A 15,482-nucleotide genomic window follows, 5' to 3' on the forward strand; every position below is an offset into this window, starting at 1 on the left:
CTCAAGGAACTTGTGGAACTTCATCGACGAAAAGGTATGTGGAGACTTGAACTTATATATCACTCAAAAGTCTATCTACTCTATTTCCTATCTTGAGACAAAAGTCGTATTTCTATATAGACTATGATTATACACATTTACCTTAGATCAGTGTGAGATTGATTGGGGTTCAACTACAGTCCAGACCGAAGTTAGTTTGTAGTAGGCTAGTGTCTGTAGCGGCTTAATACAGTGTGTGTTCAATCTGGACTATGTCCCGGGGTTTTTCTGCATTTGCGGTTTCCTCGTTAACAAAACTTCTGGTGTTTGTGTTATTTCTTTTCCGCGTTATATTTTGTTATATAATTGAAATATCACAGGTTGTGCGTTAAATCGATCAATTGGGAAATCCAACTTTTGGTTGTTGGTTGAAATTAATTGATCCTTGAACATTGGTCTTTGGTACCGTTCAAGTGATTTCTCTTGTATTCAACTAGGCTCGCAGATTTCTATTTGCTTGAGTAAGTATTGAATAGAGAAAATGAGATATAACTCTTTGATATATTTTTAATAAGATTGAGTCTGACTGTCTAGTTGATTCTCTTAAAAGTATATTTGAGTTAGTCCATACAGATTGCTAAGCGAAATATTGGGTGTGGTTGTTAGACACCCGCTTTTTTATATATGAAATTTATCCAGAATGGTGCGTGTAGCAAAAATCCCAAAAATTCTGTAAATTTTGGAGTATTTATTTTATGCCATGTTCCCCACTTGAACTCTTAATACTGACATGGCATGACGACTAATACTCGCTCCCAGTCGAGTAGCATGAATCTACTGAAGTGTCAGGATTAAGATGCATGTGGAAGTACTCAATCAGAGGCACGCAAAGTAATGCTTTCCTTTGATATTAAATTAGTGATTTTTCGTATTAGTATCAATATTCGATGTACTCACCAATAGTCGAAGCTCATGAATGAAGAAGTATGGGGATCACATACTAACAAGAATGGTGAATGGAGATGCATTCACGCAAAAAAAAAAATGGCCACGGAACGCCTATAGCCGTGTCGAGTAGAAACCTTCACCTGCTCGAACAAAAGTAAAATTTTGCTGCGAGAATTATGCCCGCAGCCGAAAACCTAAAACTAGGTTTTACAAAAAAAAAAAACAAAAAAAAAGCAGCGGCACTCACCTCGAACTCTCCTGCTGGTCTTGCTGTTAATCCTCCTAATTACTGTTAATCACTCCGTTACTGATGTTGTTGATGCTCACTTCAACGCTATCAACGAAAAGGATTCACTCAGAATTGAATGGAATTTTGAAACTACGAATGCATCCCATACAAGAATTCATATAAAAAAGGACAAAGGAGCGAACAAGACTGCTTACCTTGCCGCTGACAGTTGACGCACCTGTACTACCGATGGTGAGAAGCTTGCTGCTGCAGATGAAGACACGAAGATGGGCGAGCAAATAAAAACAGGAATAAGAGGGAAGGTCGATTCCCTCTTATACACATAGAGCCTTTGGAATTTGAGTAAATGAGGGTTTCCTTTCGGACCATGCACGGAGAAAGGCAGCTGGCCCGCGGCGCCAACGCTCCATGGCCGAACTAGCAGCGCGCTGGTACGAAGATCACCAGCCGCACGGACCTGTTGCCAAAGGTCAGTCAAACTTTTCCCGGTAACCTCTACATGTCTCGCCTTTTCGATTTTTATCCTCGTCTGTCACCATCTAGTACTTACCCCGCAACAATGTCACTGTTATGTACTAAGCAAGGCACTTAATATTGATGGTGGATTTTAGTTCAGGGCTAAAATTGTAAAACCCTGTATTTAATGCGCCATCATTCTGCAAAGAAGTTGAGCCATTTAAAAGTGATGAGTGCACATGCCTCTTTAATTACATGTGTATTGAGCAATTCAATATATTTATATCGTTAGAGCACTGCTCGGTCGAACTCGCATGCGTTTCTATATCAAGCATGTTTGTCAATGTTAGTGATCAAAACTATAAGTCTTTATTTGTGGTCTACTATTAGCTAAGTCTCGGACTAGGAAAGGAAGTGTAGTTGATCTCAAGACTCCAACGCGATCATCATACAAAGACGAAGAACTACTCAAGGAACTTGTGGAACTTCATCGACGAAAAGGTATGTGGAGACTTGAACTTATATATCACTCAAAAGTCTATCTACTCTATTTCCTATCTTGAGACAAAAGTCGTATTTCTATATAGACTATGATTATACACATTTACCTTAGATCAGTGTGAGATTGATTGGGGTTCAACTACAGTCCAGACCGAAGTTAGTTTGTAGTAGGCTAGTGTCTGTAGCGGCTTAATACAGTGTGTGTTCAATCTGGACTATGTCCCGGGGTTTTTCTGCATTTTCGGTTTCCTCGTTAACAAAACTTCTGGTGTTTGTGTTATTTCTTTTCCGCGTTATATTTTGTTATATAATTGAAATATCACAGGTTGTGCGTTAAATCGATCAATTGGGAAATCCAACTTTTGGTTGTTGGTTGAAATTAATTGATCCTTGAACATTGGTCTTTGGTACCGTTCAAGTGATTTCTCTTGTATTCAACTAGGCTCGCAGATTTCTATTTGCTTGAGTAAGTATTGAATAGAGAAAATGAGATATAACTCTTTGATATATTTTTAATAAGATTGAGTCTGACTGTCTAGTTGATTCTCTTAAAAGTATATTTGAGTTAGTCCATACAGATTGCTAAGCGAAATATTGGGTGTGGTTGTTAGACACCCGCTTTTTTATATATGAAATTTATCCAGAATGGTGCGTGTAGCAAAAATCCCAAAAATTCTGTAAATTTTGGAGTATTTATTTTATGCCATGTTCCCCACTTGAACTCTTAATACTGACATGGCATGACGACTAATACTCGCTCTCAGTCGAGTAGCATGAATCTACTGAAGTGTCAGGATTAAGATGCATGTGGAAGTACTCAATCAGAGGCACGCAAAGTAATGCTTTCCTTTGATATTAAATTAGTGATTTTTCGTATTAGTATCAATATTCGATGTACTCACCAATAGTCGAAGCTCATGAATGAAGAAGTATGGGGATCACATACTAACAAGAATGGTGAATGGAGATGCATTCACGCAAAAAAAAAATGGCCACGGAACGCCTATAGCCGTGTCGAGTAGAAACCTTCACCTGCTCGAACAAAAGTAAAATTTTGCTGCGAGAATTATGCCCGCAGCCGAAAACCTAAAACTAGGTTTTACAAAAAAAAAAACAAAAAAAAAGCAGCGGCACTCACCTCGAACTCTCCTGCTGGTCTTGCTGTTAATCCTCCTAATTACTGTTAATCACTCCGTTACTGATGTTGTTGATGCTCACTTCAACGCTATCAACGAAAAGGATTCACTCAGAATTGAATGGAATTTTGAAACTACGAATGCAGCCCATACAAGAATTCATATAAAAAAGGACAAAGGAGCGAACAAGACTGCTTACCTTGCCGCTGACAGTTGACGCACCTGTACTACCGATGGTGAGAAGCTTGCTGCTGCAGATGAAGACACGAAGATGGGCGAGCAAATAAAAACAGGAATAAGAGGGAAGGTCGATTCCCTCTTATACACATAGAGCCTTTGGAATTTGAGTAAATGAGGGTTTCCTTTCGGACCATGCACGGAGAAAGGCAGCTGGCCCGCGGCGCCAACGCTCCATGGCCGAACTAGCAGCGCGCTGGTACGAAGATCACCAGCCGCACGGACCTGTTGCCAAAGGTCAGTCAAACTTTTCCCGGTAACCTCTACATGTCTCGCCTTTTCGATTTTTATCCTCGTCTGTCACCATCTAGTACTTACCCCGCAACAATGTCACTATTATGTACTAAGCAAGGCACTTAATATTGATGGTGGATTTTAGTTCAGGGCTAAAATTGTAAAACCCTGTATTTAATGCGCCATCATTCTGCAAAGAAGTTGAGCCATTTAAAAGTGATGAGTGCACATGCCTCTTTAATTACATGTGTATTGAGCAATTCAATATATTTATATCGTTAGAGCACTGCTCGGTCGAACTCGCATGCGTTTCTATATCAAGCATGTTTGTCAATGTTAGTGATCAAAACTATAAGTCTTTATTTGTGGTCTACTATTAGCTAAGTCTCGGACTAGGAAAGGAAGTGTAGTTGATCTCAAGACTCCAACGCGATCATCATACAAAGACGAAGAACTACTCAAGGAACTTGTGGAACTTCATCGACGAAAAGGTATGTGGAGACTTGAACTTATATATCACTCAAAAGTCTATCTACTCTATTTCCTATCTTGAGACAAAAGTCGTATTTCTATATAGACTATGATTATACACATTTACCTTAGATCAGTGTGAGATTGATTGGGGTTCAACTACAGTCCAGACCGAAGTTAGTTTGTAGTAGGCTAGTGTCTGTAGAGGCTTAATACAGTGTGTGTTCAATCTGGACTATGTCCCGGGGTTTTTCTGCATTTGCGGTTTCCTCGTTAACAAAACTTCTGGTGTTTGTGTTATTTCTTTTCCGCGTTATATTTTGTTATATAATTGAAATATCACAGGTTGTGCGTTAAATCGATCAATTGGGAAATCCAACTTTTGGTTGTTGGTTGAAATTAATTGATCCTTGAACATTGGTCTTTGGTACCGTTCAAGTGATTTCTCTTGTATTCAACTAGGCTCGCAGATTTCTATTTGCTTGAGTAAGTATTGAATAGAGAAAATGAGATATAACTCTTTGATATATTTTTAATAAGATTGAGTCTGACTGTCTAGTTGATTCTCTTAAAAGTATATTTGAGTTAGTCCATACAGATTGCTAAGCGAAATATTGGGTGTGGTTGTTAGACACCCGCTTTTTTATATATGAAATTTATCCAGAATGGTGCGTGTAGCAAAAATCCCAAAAATTCTGTAAATTTTGGAGTATTTATTTTATGCCATGTTCCCCACTTGAACTCTTAATACTGACATGGCATGACGACTAATACTCGCTCCCAGTCGAGTAGCATGAATCTACTGAAGTGTCAGGATTAAGATGCATGTGGAAGTACTCAATCAGAGGCACGCAAAGTAATGCTTTCCTTTGATATTAAATTAGTGATTTTTCGTATTAGTATCAATATTCGATGTACTCACCAATAGTCGAAGCTCATGAATGAAGAAGTATGGGGATCACATACTAACAAGAATGGTGAATGGAGATGCATTCACGCAAAAAAAAAAATGGCCACGGAACGCCTATAGCCGTGTCGAGTAGAAACCTTCACCTGCTCGAACAAAAGTAAAATTTTGCTGCGAGAATTATGCCCGCAGCCGAAAACCTAAAACTAGGTTTTACAAAAAAAAAAAACAAAAAAAAAGCAGCGGCACTCACCTCGAACTCTCCTGCTGGTCTTGCTGTTAATCCTCCTAATTACTGTTAATCACTCCGTTACTGATGTTGTTGATGCTCACTTCAACGCTATCAACGAAAAGGATTCACTCAGAATTGAATGGAATTTTGAAACTACGAATGCATCCCATACAAGAATTCATATAAAAAAGGACAAAGGAGCGAACAAGACTGCTTACCTTGCCGCTGACAGTTGACGCACCTGTACTACCGATGGTGAGAAGCTTGCTGCTGCAGATGAAGACACGAAGATGGGCGAGCAAATAAAAACAGGAATAAGAGGGAAGGTCGATTCCCTCTTATACACATAGAGCCTTTGGAATTTGAGTAAATGAGGGTTTCCTTTCGGACCATGCACGGAGAAAGGCAGCTGGCCCGCGGCGCCAACGCTCCATGGCCGAACTAGCAGCGCGCTGGTACGAAGATCACCAGCCGCACGGACCTGTTGCCAAAGGTCAGTCAAACTTTTCCCGGTAACCTCTACATGTCTCGCCTTTTCGATTTTTATCCTCGTCTGTCACCATCTAGTACTTACCCCGCAACAATGTCACTGTTATGTACTAAGCAAGGCACTTAATATTGATGGTGGATTTTAGTTCAGGGCTAAAATTGTAAAACCCTGTATTTAATGCGCCATCATTCTGCAAAGAAGTTGAGCCATTTAAAAGTGATGAGTGCACATGCCTCTTTAATTACATGTGTATTGAGCAATTCAATATATTTATATCGTTAGAGCACTGCTCGGTCGAACTCGCATGCGTTTCTATATCAAGCATGTTTGTCAATGTTAGTGATCAAAACTATAAGTCTTTATTTGTGGTCTACTATTAGCTAAGTCTCGGACTAGGAAAGGAAGTGTAGTTGATCTCAAGACTCCAACGCGATCATCATACAAAGACGAAGAACTACTCAAGGAACTTGTGGAACTTCATCGACGAAAAGGTATGTGGAGACTTGAACTTATATATCACTCAAAAGTCTATCTACTCTATTTCCTATCTTGAGACAAAAGTCGTATTTCTATATAGACTATGATTATACACATTTACCTTAGATCAGTGTGAGATTGATTGGGGTTCAACTACAGTCCAGACCGAAGTTAGTTTGTAGTAGGCTAGTGTCTGTAGCGGCTTAATACAGTGTGTGTTCAATCTGGACTATGTCCCGGGGTTTTTCTGCATTTTCGGTTTCCTCGTTAACAAAACTTCTGGTGTTTGTGTTATTTCTTTTCCGCGTTATATTTTGTTATATAATTGAAATATCACAGGTTGTGCGTTAAATCGATCAATTGGGAAATCCAACTTTTGGTTGTTGGTTGAAATTAATTGATCCTTGAACATTGGTCTTTGGTACCGTTCAAGTGATTTCTCTTGTATTCAACTAGGCTCGCAGATTTCTATTTGCTTGAGTAAGTATTGAATAGAGAAAATGAGATATAACTCTTTGATATATTTTTAATAAGATTGAGTCTGACTGTCTAGTTGATTCTCTTAAAAGTATATTTGAGTTAGTCCATACAGATTGCTAAGCGAAATATTGGGTGTGGTTGTTAGACACCCGCTTTTTTATATATGAAATTTATCCAGAATGGTGCGTGTAGCAAAAATCCCAAAAATTCTGTAAATTTTGGAGTATTTATTTTATGCCATGTTCCCCACTTGAACTCTTAATACTGACATGGCATGACGACTAATACTCGCTCCCAGTCGAGTAGCATGAATCTACTGAAGTGTCAGGATTAAGATGCATGTGGAAGTACTCAATCAGAGGCACGCAAAGTAATGCTTTCCTTTGATATTAAATTAGTGATTTTTCGTATTAGTATCAATATTCGATGTACTCACCAATAGTCGAAGCTCATGAATGAAGAAGTATGGGGATCACATACTAACAAGAATGGTGAATGGAGATGCATTCACGCAAAAAAAAAATGGCCACGGAACGCCTATAGCCGTGTCGAGTAGAAACCTTCACCTGCTCGAACAAAAGTAAAATTTTGCTGCGAGAATTATGCCCGCAGCCGAAAACCTAAAACTAGGTTTTACAAAAAAAAAAAACAAAAAAAAAGCAGCGGCACTCACCTCGAACTCTCCTGCTGGTCTTGCTGTTAATCCTCCTAATTACTGTTAATCACTCCGTTACTGATGTTGTTGATGCTCACTTCAACGCTATCAACGAAAAGGATTCACTCAGAATTGAATGGAATTTTGAAACTACGAATGCAGCCCATACAAGAATTCATATAAAAAAGGACAAAGGAGCGAACAAGACTGCTTACCTTGCCGCTGACAGTTGACGCACCTGTACTACCGATGGTGAGAAGCTTGCTGCTGCAGATGAAGACACGAAGATGGGCGAGCAAATAAAAACAGGAATAAGAGGGAAGGTCGATTCCCTCTTATACACATAGAGCCTTTGGAATTTGAGTAAATGAGGGTTTCCTTTCGGACCATGCACGGAGAAAGGCAGCTGGCCCGCGGCGCCAACGCTCCATGGCCGAACTAGCAGCGCGCTGGTACGAAGATCACCAGCCGCACGGACCTGTTGCCAAAGGTCAGTCAAACTTTTCCCGATAACCTCTACATGTCTCGCCTTTTCGATTTTTATCCTCGTCTGTCACCATCTAGTACTTACCCCGCAACAATGTCACTGTTATGTACTAAGCAAGGCACTTAATATTGATGGTGGATTTTAGTTCAGGGCTAAAATTGTAAAACCCTGTATTTAATGCGCCATCATTCTGCAAAGAAGTTGAGCCATTTAAAAGTGATGAGTGCACATGCCTCTTTAATTACATGTGTATTGAGCAATTCAATATATTTATATCGTTAGAGCACTGCTCGGTCGAACTCGCATGCGTTTCTATATCAAGCATGTTTGTCAATGTTAGTGATCAAAACTATAAGTCTTTATTTGTGGTCTACTATTAGCTAAGTCTCGGACTAGGAAAGGAAGTGTAGTTGATCTCAAGACTCCAACGCGATCATCATACAAAGACGAAGAACTACTCAAGGAACTTGTGGAACTTCATCGACGAAAAGGTATGTGGAGACTTGAACTTATATATCACTCAAAAGTCTATCTACTCTATTTCCTATCTTGAGACAAAAGTCGTATTTCTATATAGACTATGATTATACACATTTACCTTAGATCAGTGTGAGATTGATTGGGGTTCAACTACAGTCCAGACCGAAGTTAGTTTATAGTAGGCTAGTGTCTGTAGCGGCTTAATACAGTGTGTGTTCAATCTGGACTATGTCCCGGGGTTTTTCTGCATTTGCGGTTTCCTCGTTAACAAAACTTCTGGTGTTTGTGTTATTTCTTTTCCGCGTTATATTTTGTTATATAATTGAAATATCACAGGTTGTGCGTTAAATCGATCAATTGGGAAATCCAACTTTTGGTTGTTGGTTGAAATTAATTGATCCTTGAACATTGGTCTTTGGTACCGTTCAAGTGATTTCTCTTGTATTCAACTAGGCTCGCAGATTTCTATTTGCTTGAGTAAGTATTGAATAGAGAAAATGAGATATAACTCTTTGATATATTTTTAATAAGATTGAGTCTGACTGTCTAGTTGATTCTCTTAAAAGTATATTTGAGTTAGTCCATACAGATTGCTAAGCGAAATATTGGGTGTGGTTGTTAGACACCCGCTTTTTTATATATGAAATTTATCCAGAATGGTGCGTGTAGCAAAAATCCCAAAAATTCTGTAAATTTTGGAGTATTTATTTTATGCCATGTTCCCCACTTGAACTCTTAATACTGACATGGCATGACGACTAATACTCGCTCCCAGTCGAGTAGCATGAATCTACTGAAGTGTCAGGATTAAGATGCATGTGGAAGTACTCAATCAGAGGCACGCAAAGTAATGCTTTCCTTTGATATTAAATTAGTGATTTTTCGTATTAGTATCAATATTCGATGTACTCACCAATAGTCGAAGCTCATGAATGAAGAAGTATGGGGATCACATACTAACAAGAATGGTGAATGGAGATGCATTCACGCAAAAAAAAAAATGGCCACGGAACGCCTATAGCCGTGTCGAGTAGAAACCTTCACCTGCTCGAACAAAAGTAAAATTTTGCTGCGAGAATTATGCCCGCAGCCGAAAACCTAAAACTAGGTTTTACAAAAAAAAAAAACAAAAAAAAAGCAGCGGCACTCACCTCGAACTCTCCTGCTGGTCTTGCTGTTAATCCTCCTAATTACTGTTAATCACTCTGTTACTGATGTTGTTGATGCTCACTTCAACGCTATCAACGAAAAGGATTCACTCAGAATTGAATGGAATTTTGAAACTACGAATGCAGCCCATACAAGAATTCATATAAAAAAGGACAAAGGAGCGAACAAGACTGCTTACCTTGCCGCTGACAGTTGACGCACCTGTACTACCGATGGTGAGAAGCTTGCTGCTGCAGATGAAGACACGAAGATGGGCGAGCAAATAAAAACAGGAATAAGAGGGAAGGTCGATTCCCTCTTATACACATAGAGGCTTTGGAATTTGAGTAAATGAGGGTTTCCTTTCGGACCATGCACGGAGAAAGGCAGCTGGCCCGCGGCGCCAACGCTCCATGGCCGAACTAGCAGCTCGCTGGTACGAAGATCACCAGCCGCACGGACCTGTTGCCAAAGGTCAGTCAAACTTTTCCCGGTAACCTCTACATGTCTCGCCTTTTCGATTTTTATCCTCGTCTGTCACCATCTAGTACTTACCCCGCAACAATGTCACTGTTATGTACTAAGCAAGGCACTTAATATTGATGGTGGATTTTAGTTCAGGGCTAAAATTGTAAAACCCTGTATTTAATGCGCCATCATTCTGCAAAGAAGTTGAGCCATTTAAAAGTGATGAGTGCACATGCCTCTTTAATTACATGTGTATTGAGCAATTCAATATATTTATATCGTTAGAGCACTGCTCGGTCGAACTCGCATGCGTTTCTATATCAAGCATGTTTGTCAATGTTAGTGATCAAAACTATAAGTCTTTATTTGTGGTCTACTATTAGCTAAGTCTCGGACTAGGAAAGGAAGTGTAGTTGATCTCAAGACTCCAACGCGATCATCATACAAAGACGAAGAACTACTCAAGGAACTTGTGGAACTTCATCGACGAAAAGGTATGTGGAGACTTGAACTTATATATCACTCAAAAGTCTATCTACTCTATTTCCTATCTTGAGACAAAAGTCGTATTTCTATATAGACTATGATTATACACATTTGCTATTTCGAGCCGAGTATATCTCGCGTATCTATTTCTCGAAATATGTGTTGGTACGCTTTCGCTTTGGCCAAGTTCATCTTTACTAGTGACGAAATTCATATTAGTTTCAATTACCTGAAAATGGCTTTGACGAAAAATGGTTTGTGAATAACAACTATATAACGTCCTTTAAGAATGTTTCAATGATTGAAACGAGAGTTTAGAATATATAACCTTGGAAGGATATGAACATTGTGTAGTAACACATATGTATAAGTCTTTATTCCTTGAACCAAAGTATGTGTACTTTGCTGCTCAGGAAAACCAGAACTAAAGTCTGCGTACCAGTACGCGCACCACCGGAAGTTCACGTCCCGTAAAAATCTGCTGGAGTTTGTGAACTGAAAACAAACTTATTCCGGGTACTTAAGTCCGCGTACCAGTCCGCGTACTTAGGTTGGTTATTTTCTAAAAATGGTTATTCGTGAACTCAAACTTATATAAACTAAGGAATACATAATTGCAAACCGTGGCTTTAAAGTTCATCAAATTGATTCGAGTGAATTAAATCATTTTTGCTTCGATTGTGTCTTGTATACTTCTATAAGATCTAAGCAATTGAACAACTCTTTAACTAGTTCATTTGAGTCATTTGAACTATTTGTGGTAAAGAAGAATGTGGTTGATATGAAAGTGCTCATATGGATAACCATTTGGTTAACTATTATTTAACCAACTAAATGTACATGTTTGGGTATGGTTACACAAACCTAAAACGTGCATGTCATTTGTGTGTAACAAGATAAGTTTCGATCTAACGGTTGAAAGATATTAGATTGAATCTAATCAGGTTTTCATCTAACGGTGAATATTGAATGATTTGTTACTAAGCTAACATCGATTGCAAACCCTGATTTGAAAGTCGATAAAGGAGAACTCTAGCAACTGGGAAATCTAATCCTCATACCTCCTGTGTGATACTATTTGTATTAGATAAAGTCGATTATCCTTTAACCTTAGGTTTCTTCTCGAGACCCTATAGGTTAACGACTTGAAGACTTCATTGGGATTGTGAATCCAGACCCAACTATTTTCTTTGTAGTTGCGTGATCTGATCTTGCTGTTTCTATCGTATTTGAGTACAATCGTAAGATTGGCTTGAGATTGATTTCTCCGATAGGCAAGATATAAAAGAAGTCACAAACACCTTCTCATCGTTTGTGATTCCACAATATCTTATTTCGCTAGTTGATTAAGATTATTGTGAGGTGATTGATAATTCTAAGCTGTTCGTCGGGAATATAACTTCGGGTTATCAATTAGTTCTTGTTCACCTTGATTTATCAAAATACGGAACAAAAACTCGTAGGTATTTCTGTGGGAGACAAATTTATCTATTACCGTAGACTTTTCTGTGTGATACAGATTTTTTTTATTAAAGTCTTCGACTTTGGATCGTAGCAACTCTTAGTTGTGGGTGAGATCATCCAAGGGAATCAAGTGCGTGGTATCCTGCTGGGATCAGACGTAAGGAGCGCAACTGTACCTTGGATCAGTATGAGATTGATTGGGGTTCAACTACAGTCCAGACCAAAGTTAGTTTGTGGTAGGCTAGTGTCTGTAGCGGACTTAATACAGTGTGTGTTCAATCTGGACTAGGTCCCGGGGGTTTTCTGCATTTGCGGTTTCCTCGTTAACAAAATTTCTGGTGTCTGTGTTATTTCTTTTCCGCATTATCTTTTGTTATATAATTGAAATATCACAGGTTCTGCGTTGAAACGATCAATTGGGAAATCCAACCTTTGGTTGTTGATTGAAATTGATTGATCCTTGAACATTGGTCTTTGGTACTGTTCAAGTGATTTATTTTGTATTCAATTAGACTCGCAGATTTCTATTTACTTGAGTAAGTATTGAATCGAGAAAGTGAGATATAACTCTTTGATATACTTTTAGTAAGATTTAGTCTGACTGTCTAGTTGATTCTCTTAAAAGTACAAGTGGAGTGCACGTGCGTTGCACGTCGGCAAACTATATGCTCTTACATACGCTATTCCATGTTCGAAAAATATGACCATACAATAAAATGTTTCTCAGGAAGATACCAACATTAAATATTTATTTCTTTTTATTTAGAATTAAATCAATCAGAAATACATCACCCAACACTATTACATGATTTCAGGACCTCTTGAAAAACAACATTTCTGGTACACCTTCCAGCAATATCTGGAAGAGCCCCATTCTTAACTAATACTTTTGTTGTGGTTCTTGAGACTCCCCTGGAAAAAGCAACATACAACTGTCCATGCCCATTTTGCCGCCTAGCTCTATACTGATTTCGCCTACACTCATTTCGTTGCAATCTCTGCTCCTCTGTCATTTTTCGCTGATGTTTAATAGGAACACGACCCCTTTCTCAATTACAATCTTGTTGGTCTTCCATTGCAAATACAAATAAATCATATCATGATTTCGTTAACAGATGAACGGCAAACCTAAGTTTGACATGGAGCACACAGACTTGCTTACATCAACAAAATCATGATATGCTTTACAAATTTTGCTTCAGATAGATTTCCCAAAAGTTCTATCGCTGTAAGCTTTACTTCATAATAATCTTCTGAAAAACAATTCCTCAATCAAAATAAACACCACAAATTTCAAAAAATCAAAACAATTCTACAATTCCCCGAATAATTCCCGTTATCAGCAGGCAAACATTTCTCTTCCAGATCACAGAAGTTCAGTTGTGTCCTTAAAGGAATGGTTCTAATGAGATCAACATAATCAAGATTCAACATTACAGGCAACCAGTGACCATAAACAGATTGCTTGTTTTTCGGTCGTTATTTAGATCGGTCTCTTCAGATTATGGCTTTGGATCAGCCACATATGAATCATTTCTGAGTGAATCCAACTAAAAATATTATTGCACTAAAGATTATTGAGTCAGTTGTATCTTAAAGAGTACAATATACCTCCTGTTAAACATCATAGCTTTTAGGTTTTCTTGAAAGGTACAAAAGAACATATACATGGCTAACCTATGGTATCCATCAGGTGCTGGCTAAAAAGTTAAAAATATATAAACGTAGAAGCACAATTTCATTACCCCATTGTGTATTATTGTTACATGATAACAGTCGACGACCATTACTTTGATAACGTTAGCTAGGGGCCACACACTTTAATTCAATGCTCCAAGATGCTCAATTTACTGCACATGTTTATATTACCTAATGGTTACGCAGTATAAGACTCATGTTATGTTGTCCGTTCTACATGTACAATAGTGGACCATTCAACTAAATAAAGTAATACAACTTAGAGATATATAAGCATCAGGCACTGGATGTAACTCTGAGATTTCACGCATCTCAGTAAGCATCCCATACCCTTGCACACACAGAAATATCTTCCTTTGAATTTTTTATCTCAGTGAATGAGAAACAACTATTAACATGATAGATGAAATCAAATTGCTCTTATATCAAATAACATATGCAGCATTGATTCTGGAAGAGAGGAGTTTTTTATTAAAAAATGGTACTGATGTCTAGAGAAGTCCATTTTTTCATGCTAGTGGTAAGCTAGACAACAAAAGGAGATAAAAGAGCAGTTAATTAACCTCAATATTAGTGATCTGTAAAATCCCCTGTTACCATGAAGCTTACGCATATGGCCACTTCACCAACTTCCTCATCTGGATACCTACAATGTTTCATTTGTAAAATCTATATCAGGCATAACAATTACGAAAGCTAAAAATGAATATAAGAGTAATCTAAAAAACACTATTTACTAAAATCCCCTGTTACCATGAAGCCAATTAAAAATCTTATTCAATTGATTTCAGTATGATTGAACACGAATAGTCTTTTACCTCAAACTTTAGAGGTACCTAAATAAGTATCACCTGAATTCAATTGAACCCAATTGAACACAAATAGTCTTTTACCTAAAAAGCTTATTCAATTGAATCCAACTAAAAACCCTATTTTCCGATACATATATAGAGGTACGCAAATAGATATTAATATTGAACACAAACCCTTCAAAATCATTGATAAACACATGTGAGATGAAATCCCCAAAATTGACAAAAACCCTAGAATTTCAGATTACAAAAATCAAACAATTCGAGAACTGTTGCATACCTAATCGAGGAAGTGAAAAACAACCAACTCAATACTTCATCTCCGTGATTGATTCAGTTGCAGGGATGGGTATTATGAATTTTCGTTGTTTAGAAGAGATTCAGTTGTAGGGATGGGTTTTATGAATTTTCGTTAGGTTCGTAATTGTTATGTAATGGGAAATATTTATACCATTTAGAAAAGATTCAGTTGTAGAGATGAGAAATCTTGCATACCTAATCGAGGAAGTGAAAAGAAACCAACTCAATCCATGATCTCCACCATTGATCGTCTGCAAAACGTTTAAAACGTAGGTTGTTTTTCATTTCAGTTGCAGAATTTTTCACTTAGAAGAGAAAGAGAGCAGAGAAAATAAGAGAAAATAAGAGAAAGAAAATAAATAAAATGAACGCCTGTTATTGGAGATGAAGATAATCCAACGAATTATCAAAAATACGCTTTGGTTGAAATATACGTTTGGGGTACGAAAAAATACAGCGGTACATAAAAAATGGTTAGTGTTTTCAGTTTAGGTTGTTGGCATTAAAGGGGGGAGATATTGGAGTTAGTCCGTACAGATTGCTAAGCGAAATACTTGGTGTGGTTGTTAGACCCCCGCCTTTTCAATTGGTATCAGAGCAGGCAAACACGTTTAAAGACTTACAAGTCTGTGTTTGTAGCGATCTGACTGTATGGACAGAAATTCTATCTCCATAAACGGGCAAC

At 38.0% G+C, this 15,482-nt stretch overlaps 1 long non-coding RNA gene across 2 annotated transcripts; it reads right to left on the reverse strand.

Annotated features, from left to right (window-relative positions):
• Positions 1-12,706: 12,706 nt before the first annotated feature.
• Positions 12,707-15,142, reverse strand: LOC113317624. Of its 2 annotated transcripts, none has more exons than XR_003343778.1 (3): positions 14,993-15,142; positions 14,249-14,331; positions 12,707-13,240 (listed from the first exon to the last, which is right to left on the reverse strand). It is a non-coding gene; the product is annotated as an uncharacterized LOC113317624 (long non-coding RNA). The 2 variants fall into 2 exon arrangements; XR_003343777.1 differs by having other exon boundaries at positions 14,778-15,142.
• Between the last annotated feature and the right edge of the window lie 340 nt (positions 15,143-15,482).

Source organism: Papaver somniferum, chromosome 10 (assembly GCF_003573695.1).
Source record: "Papaver somniferum cultivar HN1 chromosome 10, ASM357369v1, whole genome shotgun sequence".
Taxonomy (NCBI): domain Eukaryota; kingdom Viridiplantae; phylum Streptophyta; class Magnoliopsida; order Ranunculales; family Papaveraceae; genus Papaver; species Papaver somniferum.